Consider the following 12,015-nt stretch of genomic DNA (forward strand, 5'->3'; position numbering starts at 1 on the left):
TCGTCTGCGGCAGGTTGGCTCGTTGGTCTAGGGGTATGATTCTCGCTTAGGGTGCGAGAGGTCCCGGGTTCAAATCCCGGACGATCTCTTCAGCTTTTTTTTTTCTCTCTGGCCGGATGTCGACCATCCATTGTCACTCTTATTTTGCAATCATCCTATTTTCGGAATGACAAGATAGCAGGAATGAGTAAACGTGCCGCTTCGTCTGCAGCAGGTTGGCTCGTTGGTCTAGGGGTATGATTCTCGCTTAGGGTGCGAGAGGTCCCGGGTTCAAATCCCGGACGAGCCCTTCAGCTTTTTTTTTTCTCTCTGGCCGGATGTCGACCATCCATTGTCACTCTTATTTTGCAATCATCCTATTTTCGGAATGACAAGATAGCAGGAACGAGTAAACGTGCCGCTTCGTCTGCGACACGTTGGCTCGTTGGTCTAGGGGTATGATTCTCGCTTAGGGTGCGAGAGGTCCCGGGTTCAAATCCCGGACGAGCCCTTCAGCTTTTTTTTTCTCTCTGGCCGGATGTCGACCATCCATTGTCACTCTTATTTTGCATTCATCCTATTTTCGGAATGACAAGATAGCAGGAATGAGTAAACGTGCCGCTTCGTCTGCGACACGTTGGCTCGTTGGTCTAGGGGTATGATTCTCGCTTAGGGTGCGAGAGGTCCCGGGTTCAAATCCCGGACGAGCCCTTCAGCTTTTTTTTTTCTCTCTGGCCGGATGTCGACCATCCATTGTCACTCTTATTTTGCATTCATCCTATTTTCGGAATGACAAGATAGCAGGAACGAGTAAACGTGCCGCTTCGTCTGCGACACGTTGGCTCGTTGGTCTAGGGGTATGATTCTCGCTTAGGGTGCGAGAGGTCCCGGGTTCAAATCCCGGACGAGCCCTTCAGCTTTTTTTTTCTCTCTGGCCGGATGTCGACCATCCATTGTCACTCTTATTTTGCAATCATCCTATTTTCGGAATGCCAAGATAACAGGAATGAGTAAACGTGCCGCTTCGTCTGCGGCACGTTGGCTCGTTGGTCTAGGGGTATGATTCTCGCTTAGGGTGCGAGAGGTCCCGGGTTCAAATCCCGGACGAGCCCTTCAGCTTTTTTTTTTCTCTCTGGCCGGATGTCGACCATCCATTGTCACTCCTATTTTGCATTCATCCTATTTTCGGAATGCCAAGATAACAGGAATGAGTAAACGTGCCGCTTCGTCTGCGGCACGTTGGCTCGTTGGTCTAGGGGTATGATTCTCGCTTAGGGTGCGAGAGGTCCCGTGTTCAAATCCCGGACGAGCCCTTCAGCTTTTTTTCTCTCTGGCCGCATGTAAACCATCCATTGTCACTCTTATTTTGCATGCATCCTATTTTCGGAATGACAAGATAGCAGAAATGAGTAAACGTGCCGCTTCGTCTGAGATACGTTAGCTCGTTGGTCTAGCAGATTCCACTTCCGGCTTTCGAGTGAAACGTTTGCGCGATGTTTGGCTCCGACGGAGAGGGTAGCAGGGTTTTTGTGCCTAGTTTTGAGGATTATCAGGTGATTCTGCCCAATCTGCCTTCCGGACGCATCGTCGCGAACACAGTTTTCATGCATGGCGATTCCAGAGCCCGGCCCTACCGCATCGAAGATTACCGGGACACTTTGGCCAAGCTTGGAGCGCTCGCCGACGTTTTGGCGTTGGGGGCGTATCAAATGAACCACGTGTGGGCTGTGACAATGACGAGTGCTTACGCTGCTCGGAAATTGCTCTCCGCCGTCGACGTGAGGGTAAAGGATCGCCCATGTTTGCTCATCGACCCAAATAACCGCGAGGTTCGCTTGAAGCTACATTGGTTGCTGCACGGCGTGACCGATGAAGACGTGCGTGTGGCCTTGAATCCCTACGGGAAAGTATTAGAAGTGACGCGGGAGAAGTGGAGAGCGCAAGGCCTCACTGAAAAGGGCTCGACGACATGGTCTGTGGAGTTAAAGTTGCATTCCGACGTCAAGGTCGATGACATTCCGCACCAGCGCAAGATTGCCGGAGAGTTGACTCGTGTTGTTGTCCCGGGCCGTGCTCCGTTGTGCCTACGGTGCAAGAGTACTGGGCACATACGTCGAGACTTCCGAGTACCCCACTGCAATCGTTGTCGCCGCTTCGGCCACGAAGGCGCAGATTGCGCAAGGACATACACCAGCGTTACCGGACCAGCGCAGGCAAACGACGTAGTGGAGCACGTCATGGACGAGGCAGACTCAGAGGAAACAGCAGGAGTGAGCCCAAACTCGGCTGTCCAAGATGGGTCGTCAAGCTCACAAGAAGAGGGCCTGCGTGAAGCACCAGGTAAGCCCGAAGCCGGGCTTACCTCCTTCTTTCTACACGAAGGTGTAGAAGGAAGGAGTGAAAAGGTTGATGCAAGCAGCACCGGCAACACCTTTTCCGGCGGAACCGTCGAGATCCCATCCAAGCCAGAATCGATGACTGTGATTGACAGCGACAGTGCCAGTGTGACGGGGAAGCGTCCCCACGACGCAGGGAAAAATGAGAAGGGGCCCAGTGCGGCCGCGACGGACGAGCCACCTGCCAATACGACTCCCGCGCGACGGGCTCTCCTTCGACCACGGCCGAACATTTCAACGGAGCGTAACACGGCGGACACGCCGCCTTTGCCATCGTGGGGATTGTACTGGGGCAAGGCGTTCAGGAAGGAAGTGCAGTTGTGAGGTAAGCGCCATGCCCCTGGGTTTTTCACAGCCTTACAATAATGCAAATAGACAATTCAATCCGTGTGGCCACTTTAAATGTGCGTGGTCTTGCCTCAAGGAGAAAGCAATGTCAACTGTACCGACTGAGCGACCTCGGTCTTGACAATCTGGCAGTGCAGGAGACTAAAGCCGATGGTGACGAGGAAACTGGGGGCATGGTGCGCCAATTCTTGTCGCGGTACTCTGCTATAGTTAGCCATGCCGTAGGAACTTTTTCCGCCTGTGTGCTCTTCGTCCGACAGAGTCTGGGTGCTAAAATAGAAGCCGTAACGTCATATTCGTCTGGTCGGATCTTTGTGTGTGATCTCTTCCTTTCGTCTTTGGAATGGCGTGTAATTTGTTTGTACGCACCGACTGTTGCCGATAAAAAACGCGTATTTTTTGAACAGCTAAAACAGTATACCCAATGTAACCGGCCCCTTATCATTATTGGTGACTTCAAGTGCGTTCTTTCAACCAATTACAAAACTAACGCTCGACAGTACAAGAATGCAAGTACCGTTGTACTAAGCGATATAATAAGTGACCATGGCTTGGAGGATGTGGCTGAATGTCTCGGTGGTGGGAGGACTAAACAGTACACCCACTTTCAGGCAGCCAGCCACGCCCGACTAGATAGGACGTACAGTCAACCACAAAAGTTTGCGGACCACGCGAGCGCGTGCCAAACTGCTTGTCCGCGCCACCTAGCGGCGCGCCATCTACCTTCCACCGCAGCGCTGTGCCGGAAATGGGTCTTATTGTTATTGACTGGCCTTTCAATTTTCTACTGCCATGCAGCGCATTGTTAGTTCGCAGTTTTACGCAAAGCGCTTATCTGCAGTATGACCGTCACACTTCTACTTTCATACCAGGATCGAAGCTATCACGGCGTGCCTCGAACGGCATGCCGTTGGGTAGGTACCACTTTGTGAGAAAGATAGCGACTGATAACAGTTATGCTGATTGACCGCGCCTGCCAAAGAGAGCGTCTCGTGAGATATGAAAGGCGAAAAATATTTGTGCGCAGTCAGAAAACAGACAGGCCGCCGATTAGGGGAGGGATGCGTCTCGAGCGCTGCGCTGCTGTCGATCGCCGCTCACCAGGGCTGGGCAGTATCGCGATACAAGAGTATCGCGATAGTATTTCAGAGATACTTTTGAGTATCTGTATTTCTGTATCGAGATACATTTAAAAAATGTATTTGTATCTCAGTAGTGAAATACTTTTACGATGTATCGCTTGTATAGCGATACAATGCAGGACACGGGTATCTCGTTACACATTCTTTTTGTCGGAAATGAGTTGACGCGTGTTTCTAAGAAGGTACGACGCTTTTTTTTTATTTGTTTTGCGCCAATACAAGCAAAGGCGTGCCGCCGGTCGCCGACAGAAAGGGCGGCGATCGTTTCCCCTCAAGCACAGAATTGCCCATGTGGTAAAGCGCGTGACGCCGCAGACGGCAGAATCGCTGAGGCAGTGTTGTCGGCCTCTGCCGACGAAAGTCGATGTCTCTCAAGGCCAGTCCAGCTCGCCTAGTTTTTTTCGGGTGGCAAACCATTACTTCGTGACCCCCCACGCGGATACCGCCTTGGAAGAGAGGCTTTGCAATGCTTCGCGTGCGTTCAGTTCTCAAAGCGGTGGCACTTCTAAAAGCAGTTCCCATGGTCGCGGCGGAAGTGACTAAAAGATGGATATCTTTGTCGCGCTTTCAGGCACCTCTCCAGCGTGTCAGGGTGCGTTCCTAATTGATCACAAGTGTGAAACGGTCTTTTGTGGTACCAGGCTCCCCCACCGCCGGAGGAGACTTCGCCTGTTGCGGCTTACTGAAATGGGTGCTGGTAGCTTTGGTGGTGGTGACACCTTTGTTGAAGAGTGACCCTTTCGGCCCAGGCGTCGAGTGCTTGCTGTAGTTTCTGATGGGGCGCTCTGAGCAGCTGTCCCTGATTCCACGTCTGTTTAGAGAGCTTGCAGGAGCGACTTGGGAGAGATTACACGTTACTCTCTCACCTCAAAGAACGTGATTTCAGGAAGCCAATTTTCGGATTGTGCAGTTTTGACATACTGGGCTCTATTGCGCGTATGTAATTATGACCGGCCTATATGGGCATCGGAATCCTCAGTCGTCTGACCCGGCGCCGACCAGGCCAGACGGCTGAGGATTCCGAAGATGGGGACCGACTTGGGCTTCTGAGTGGTCAGATCAACCCACGTGAGGGAGGAAGTGTTTCAGTATCTGGATGGCCCGAGAAGAGATGTTGCCACGCTCCAGGGCTATGCGGCTATGAAGGTGGTATTTATTCACTGTAACACGAATTTGTGCCCGTCTGCACCGCTAGATAGACTTTTTTCTTTCGCGAGTCTTGTGCTGAGGTTGAATCGATGCTGTCTAGAAGACAGCCTGCTTCAGAAGCTCACACAGCAACCTACTCAGCAAAGCCGATCTTATGTGCAAAGTAAATGTATACTTTTTCTCAATTCACTGTTGTTCATTAGTGATTTGCTTAAACTGTGCTATTTCTAGCATAGCTCATTTAGTTGTCACCAAGCATGTCGATTTCGGTGCCCAATGCTTGTTACTGTTGCTGTGAAATAGTGTACTTTTTTATTGCGATTGATATCTGTAATTATGTCATTATTACTACTTTGTACTTTGTAAGCCCCCCCCCCCCCCCCCCCTCTGTGATGTCTTAATGGCGCTGAGGGTACTGCAATAAACAAATAAACTAAAAGTTTCAATGCACTGCCACTTTAGTTACACCATTATGCTGCACCTCTAAATGTCTTAGCGGAGTAGGAGCATCTTTGAAATAAAAAGGTATTCTAGTATCTGTATTGCTGTATCTGTATTCCGGAATACTTTTTTCGTCATATTGCAAAAGTATCTCCGAAATATCCCGTTACGCTAGTCAAATGTATCTCAGTATCTGTATTTTAGGCTTCTGTTCCATGTATTTCGATATCTGTATTCCGGAATACTTTGCCGAGTATCTCTGCCCAGCCCTGCCGCTGACGTAGCGGAAATGTCGCGAATAGGCTCTTGGCCACGCGCTCGCGTGGTCCACAAACTTTTGTGGTTGACTGTACGTGAGCCTTGATTTGTAGCCATTTTGCAAGGAATACCGTGTTAGCGCCGTTTCATTTAGTGATCACTGCTTGGTGAGCTTTCTAGTAGCTAGCACGAAAGAAAGGAAAAGGGGCTTCGAGTGGCAACTATGGAAATTGAATTCGAACCTCCTGAGCGATGAAAAGTTTATGGCGGAAGTAATGACAGAAGTTGAAGAAATGAAGTTTGTGGGTAAGAAGACGTTCAGAGAAAAATGGGAGAACTTCAAGCAGGCGGTCAAAATGAAGGCTTTGGAGCGCTCGACTGCTATAAGCAGAGAAAAAGGAGCAGAAGAAAAGCAGATGCGCAGAAACCTGGAAAAATTGATCAGCGAAGAATGTAGGATGCCCGGCATGTTTATTGACGATATTCGAGCATTGAAACGCAAAATAGAACAGTTCGATATCGAAAGATACCGTGGTGCTATGGTGCGGGCAAGGGCCGAGAGACTGGTAATGGGAGAAGCACCGTCAAAAAGGGCGTTGGGCTCAGAAAAGTGGCACGCGCGACGTAATCAGATAACAGAAATTGAACACGATGGTAAAGTCAGCGATGCAGCAGACGATATTGAGCGCGCTTTCTTTGAGCACTTCAATAGCTTATTCGCCGCCTGCTCAGTCGACGTCGACCGTTTTAAAAAAGAGTTTTTAACGCTGATGCCAAAGCTAGACAACAATACGAAAGAAATATTGGAGGAACCCATTTCAGAACAGGAAGTAAAAAGTGCTATTGAAAGTATGCATCCGGGGAAGTCCCCTGGCCCTGATGGTCTGACTTCCGCCTTTTATAAATGTTTCAATTTAGCAATATCACCCGTCCTAACCGACGTATACAATGAGGCATTCGAGCTGAAAGTGTTACCTCCGTCCTTTTCTTTTTCCCACACTGTTCTAATACCGAAATCGGAAGACCCCGTTGCCCTGCGCAGAGTAACTTCTTACCGCCCAATCTGCCTCACTAATGAAGGTTATAAGATATTTATGAAAATCCTAGCTAAGAGGCTGCAAACAGTCATTACGGAGCTCGCGGGGCCGCACCAGACGTGCGGCATTAAAGGCCGAACTATCTTCACTAATATACACGCAGCACGGAGTATCCTCGAATGCTGCGACGCTATTGGAGCACGAGTGGCAATGCTCCAAATCGACCTGGAGAAGGCTTTCGACAGGGTGCCTCATGAAATTCTTCTGTTCATTTTAGAACATGTGAATTTAGGTAAAATAATTAGAGGGGGTTGCCATGGCGTACCGAGACTGCTCAACGCGGCTAATCGTTAACAAGGCGGTGGGGGAGCGCATCCCTGTCAAGCGCTCGGTCCGTCAAAGTTGCCCTCTCTCGCCACTATTGTTCTGTTTGTACATAGTGTCTTTTTGTTTGAGTGTCGTAGAGAATGACAGTGTTCGCGGGTTTAAGCTGCATGAGGTTGAAGTCCGGCTGATGGCTTATGCGGACGATATTGCCATTTTTTGCACTGATTCAAACAACATAGCACAGGCTGTCAAATGTGTTACAGGCTTCTGTGCTGCGAGCGGAAGCGCGGTAAACTGTGATAAACGCCCCGGGCTTTTGGTACGGTGACTCACCAGAAACTCCAGACAGTTTTCCCAGCATGAGTTTTGTTACCACACCCGTGAAATACTTGGGTGCCCCCGTCGAGTGCTACAAAGACAGCGATTCGTACTGGAGGAGCCAAGTGGATAAAGTGCGGGACAGAGTAAACAAGCGGAATGGCTGGAATTGGTCTATGTTTTCTAAAGCCACAATTTGCAATATATTCTTAGTGAGTAAAATTTGGTATACCTTACAAGTCTTACATTGTTCAAGGGTAAACATCCAAAGATTTCACCGTGTGTTCGCAGTGTTCGTGTGGGCATCGTCTTGGGAAAGATCAAGTCGAACCAATTTATTTATTCGAGTGCAAAATGGAGGACTGGGCTTGTCGCATTTGTTTTTCAGACAGGTAGTCAATCGGTTTTATTTTTTTCGGGACGTCAACAATCCATTCCTTCGCACTGTCTGTCAACTTCGCCTGGGGTAACACTTGCCTAACATGGTTGTCTCAACTGGCAGCGTGCCCGGTGGTGTTCATGGTTTCCTTCGTGAAGTTGTGCTTTCCTGTAGGTTTTTGTCAGTGCGGTTTTCACTTGAGTACTTGAGTGAAGTCAAACGTAAGAAACTGTACAAGGACCTATGTGATGCATTTCTACCAATGCTATTGTATCTGTCCCTTTACAATGTGGGCCATGGACACACTGTACTAAAGCGCGTCAAAGCGATGCTAATACCGCCAGGTGTTAAAAATTTCTTTTAGATGCGAAGTATTTTAAGGCGGAGCTCCATCCTGTGGTGGTGGTGGTGTGCGGCGTGACCACCCTTACTGCGCATGCGCATACCCTCCCCATACACCTCCTCTCCACTCCTCCTCACCATTCCCCCTGTCCTCTGCCCCTCTCCCCTTTCCTCTCTCCACTCACCGTCTCCCCTTCTCCTCTCCCATACCCCTCTCCACTTCCCCTCTCCCCTCCCCCTTTCCACTCTTACTCTGAAACGCGGGCTAGACATGCCGAAATTCTCACCTGCGCAACGCCGCGATGAGCTCGAGCGCATGCGCGTCCCCTCCCTTTCTCTCTCCTCTCCTACGCTGCCCCCTCTCGCCCGCCTGTCGACCGCGTTCCCCGCTCGCCCTGTGAGAATTAACGGCCAGGCTAGGTGGGAGATACGACGCGCGTAGCGTCCCTCTTCGCGTTCCACGACGCGAGGTCGTAGCATGCCCAACGAACGCCAACGGAACGCGATCGTGCAAGTGCTCCGGCTTCGCATCGGCTCATGGTCCCCTTTAGCGGCAGGTGGTGTAATTTTTTTTAAGTACACACCGGTACGCTGACTGTCAAATCATGGATGGCTGAAAAGGTGTTTTATGTTCGTTGGGGCCCGCATTGCATAATATACAGAAAGGAGGAGACAATTGAGCATGTATTCCTGGACTGTTGGGATGCTGTCTTTCTTTGGGATGTGCTCCAGCGCACAATCAATAAAGATTCTCCCCTTGATGCACATGGTATCCGCTATTTGCCAATACAAAGTGACGACGGTACCCCATTCGACATGATAATGCATCTTCATAGCACCTGGAAATCCAGCATGGCAGTCAGGAACGTGGATGTGGATGCACGAGCGCCTACCCAGTACTTCAAAGAAAGCGTAAGGAATTTTGTGGAGCAACAAAAGTTGCAGGAATTTACCCCAGGGTGGTTGCCACGCGTCGAATTATTATCGCCGATTTAAACACATGCACGGCCACAACATTTGAACGGTCGTTTTGATGATGTTTTTGATTTTGTTGTGCAATTATCTGTAAATATGTACATTGTTTATGTGGACCAAAGACAGGCAATAAAAAAATGGCTCGTTGGTCTAGGGGTATGATTCTCGCTTAGGGTGCGAGAGGTCCCGGGTTCAAATCCCGGACGAGCCCTTCAACTTTTTTTTCATCTGTCGGGCCACATGTGTACCATCCATTCTCACTTTTATTTTGAATTCATCCTATTTTCTTTCTCCCAAGATAGCAGGAATGAGTAAACGTGCCGCTTTGCCTGAGGTACGTTGGGTCGTTGGTCTAGGGGTATGATTCTCGCTTAGGGTGCGACAAGTCCCGGATTCAAATCCCGGACGAGCCCTTCAGCATTTCTTTTCTCTGTCGTGGCGGATGCGGACCATTCTTACCAACTTTTATTTTGCATTCATCCTATTTTCTGTCTGCCTAGATATCAGGAATCACTAAACCTGCCGCTTTGCCTGCGATACGTTCGCTCCTTGGTCTTGGGGTATGTTTCAGCTTAAGCACAAGATTGCTCTGCGAAACGCGTTGAGCACCGATCGCTTACTGAGGTCATAAGTTCAGGATAAGTTTCGTTTGTGAATACGGGCCTTAGTGGGTCGTCCTCTTAGGCGTCTCCTGAAAGGACGCCGCTCGCGCTGAGATTCCGTGCTTTGCCGTGACCGTCGCCATTGCGTATTGTCGCTGAGTGCCGTCAAAGAAACACCTTAACACTCTCTTTACAGAGACATGTTGACTCTCTTTAGGAAAGTCGTGGCATGTTTAACTGTCTTTAAAGAGGCACGCTAGCTCTCTCTTGGAAAGTCGTGCGTCCCGCGACTTCCCTAAAGAGAGTCAACGTGACTCTCTAAAGAGAGTTATACATGTGGGAGTCACATGTGTAGTAAAAAAAGAATCAAAGGACACCTTTTTTTCTTAGAGTGAAGGGTAACCGGGGCGAGGGGCGTGCAATGAATGGCCTCTCCGTGCTACACTCTGGGAAATACAGTCTTCTAGAGATTCACTTTCGTCGACACAAGCTAGCGTACGCGTGCTTTCACTTCTGCGCTCGAGTTACTGTCCCTCGCACGAGAAACATAGCAAAGCACGCGATGGCTGTAATACATGATTGCCCGAAAAGTGCGTCTTCGGGCTCCCCCTATACAAAATTTGCGAAGAGTGCCCAACGGAAGGTCCTTTCGTTCCGGTGCAGTGACAACGGTTCAGTTCCATTTCAACTCCGACATAACCGCTCAATGCGGCTAATGTTAGTTTACACTGCCTACAGGAGAACAGCGCGGATATCAGGCAGAAAAGCTAGTAGTGGGCTACTGTTCATGTCGCAAGCTTATACACGCAAGAAAAAAGTTTTTAAAAAATCTAGAGACACACATCTGAAACAATGAGCCCTTCCATTTTACGCACCAGTGTAATCAAAAGCGACCGGCAAGCCTCCTCGCTTCGGCTAACATGTTAATGTAACCTGGTTGTATCGACTGCAGTACTGCATTAAAGGCACATCCGACTCTAAAGTAATAACATGCTAGTGGAATATTAGACAGCATATGTGGTAGAAATAGGGAATGGGTCAAGGGCTCGCTTCTTTGGGTCAAGGGTTCGCTTCTTTGTTATCAGATAAAACTTAATTAAACCAATAGACAATAAGCCAAGAGAGGCATAGGGGGGCATTATTTGTAGTTTTCAACTGAAATGTAGTAATATTGGCATAACTGGAAAGGAATTAAAGTGAATGAAAGAGCAACTTACCCACGGTAGGCAGCGAACCTACAACCTTGAGATGACGCGTAGGATGCTCCACCAGTTGAGCTACAGCGGCGATCGTTTTCCCGTCCATTTTATTGGGTATTTTTCTGTATTGGGTATTTTTGGCGTTGGCAAATACTCTCAGGATCACGCACACAGAAACACTCCCGTCCACAGAAAAAGTGGACGGGAAAACCAAAGAGTCCAGCCGTCGAAGTTGACATCATGGACACGTTAGGGGATCTCGAGGAATGAATGTCGGCAAGTAAAAAGTGAAACGCATTGATTACAGAGGCATCTGTTATGGTTTCGTTGTCAGTATAGCTCCCTCGTGAGTAGCGCGAAGATTATTCCGCTCGTTCTAATGGAGACATGCTCACGCACCGAAGAACCGTCAGATCGGTCCTGTCTGTGTAACCCTGTCACATTTTTATTGCGATAGAAATTACATGGACGCACTCAACTGATTTGTGCCGTCGCCGTAATGGCCCATATATGCATCTCAGTGTATGTATGTGTGTATATATATATATATATATATATATATATATATATATATATATATATATAAACCACACAGAAAATAATTCAGAAAAAGTATTTTCCAAAACACGCGATCGGGGATTCGAACGGGTGACCCCTCACTCCGCATCGCGCGGCGTTAGACGACTCAGCCACGGGGCATACTTCCTTCCCCTTACAACGACGAGCTATTTATATACGCCATTTGCCGCTGATTGTACGCTGAGCTCGGAGGCGCTTCAGCGTTCTTTCTTCATCACCAGCGAGACGGCGCAAAGGGCGCGCTTTAAGGGTTATCGCCCAGCTCGATTTTCACCGAAGTTGCGACGCGCGCGCCTCCTACCTGTACCACCCTACAGGGCGTGGTCGCCCGTGCGCGCGCGCTTATCTCGTCAGGGGGGTGGCTTGTAGGTCTTGTTCTTTCACCGCAAAGTTTGCGTTGAAGTTCCAGAGCGCACGAAGGTCACATCGTTCGCAGCAGCGGCCGCGTTTACGACAGTAGTGAGCTGCTAGCTAGAAGAAGCAAAGTCGGGGCAGTTGGTTCTGTATAATCGGCACTTGCAGGGTGCTGCTCAAACACAAAGAA

At 49.2% G+C, this 12,015-nt stretch overlaps 8 non-coding genes across 8 annotated transcripts; all 8 read left to right on the forward strand.

The window, feature by feature from the left end:
* The first annotated feature begins 16 nt into the window (after nucleotides 1–16).
* Trnap-agg (transfer RNA proline (anticodon AGG)) lies at nucleotides 17–88 on the forward strand. Its single transcript has one exon. It is a non-coding gene; the product is annotated as a tRNA-Pro (tRNA).
* Nucleotides 89–217: 129 nt separating this feature from the next.
* Nucleotides 218–289, forward strand: Trnap-agg (transfer RNA proline (anticodon AGG)). The gene has a single exon. It is a non-coding gene; the product is annotated as a tRNA-Pro (tRNA).
* Nucleotides 290–418: 129 nt separating this feature from the next.
* Trnap-agg (transfer RNA proline (anticodon AGG)) lies at nucleotides 419–490 on the forward strand. The gene has a single exon. It is a non-coding gene; the product is annotated as a tRNA-Pro (tRNA).
* A 128-nt stretch (nucleotides 491–618) lies between these two features.
* Nucleotides 619–690, forward strand: Trnap-agg (transfer RNA proline (anticodon AGG)). The gene has a single exon. It is a non-coding gene; the product is annotated as a tRNA-Pro (tRNA).
* A 129-nt stretch (nucleotides 691–819) lies between these two features.
* Nucleotides 820–891, forward strand: Trnap-agg (transfer RNA proline (anticodon AGG)). The gene has a single exon. It is a non-coding gene; the product is annotated as a tRNA-Pro (tRNA).
* A 128-nt stretch (nucleotides 892–1,019) lies between these two features.
* On the forward strand, nucleotides 1,020–1,091 carry Trnap-agg (transfer RNA proline (anticodon AGG)). Its single transcript has one exon. It is a non-coding gene; the product is annotated as a tRNA-Pro (tRNA).
* A 129-nt stretch (nucleotides 1,092–1,220) lies between these two features.
* Trnap-agg (transfer RNA proline (anticodon AGG)) lies at nucleotides 1,221–1,292 on the forward strand. Its single transcript has one exon. It is a non-coding gene; the product is annotated as a tRNA-Pro (tRNA).
* A 7,938-nt stretch (nucleotides 1,293–9,230) lies between these two features.
* On the forward strand, nucleotides 9,231–9,302 carry Trnap-agg (transfer RNA proline (anticodon AGG)). The gene has a single exon. It is a non-coding gene; the product is annotated as a tRNA-Pro (tRNA).
* The last annotated feature ends 2,713 nt before the right edge of the window (nucleotides 9,303–12,015 follow it).

The sequence above is a fragment of the Rhipicephalus sanguineus genome, chromosome 1 (genome assembly GCF_013339695.2).
Source record: "Rhipicephalus sanguineus isolate Rsan-2018 chromosome 1, BIME_Rsan_1.4, whole genome shotgun sequence".
Taxonomy (NCBI): domain Eukaryota; kingdom Metazoa; phylum Arthropoda; class Arachnida; order Ixodida; family Ixodidae; genus Rhipicephalus; species Rhipicephalus sanguineus.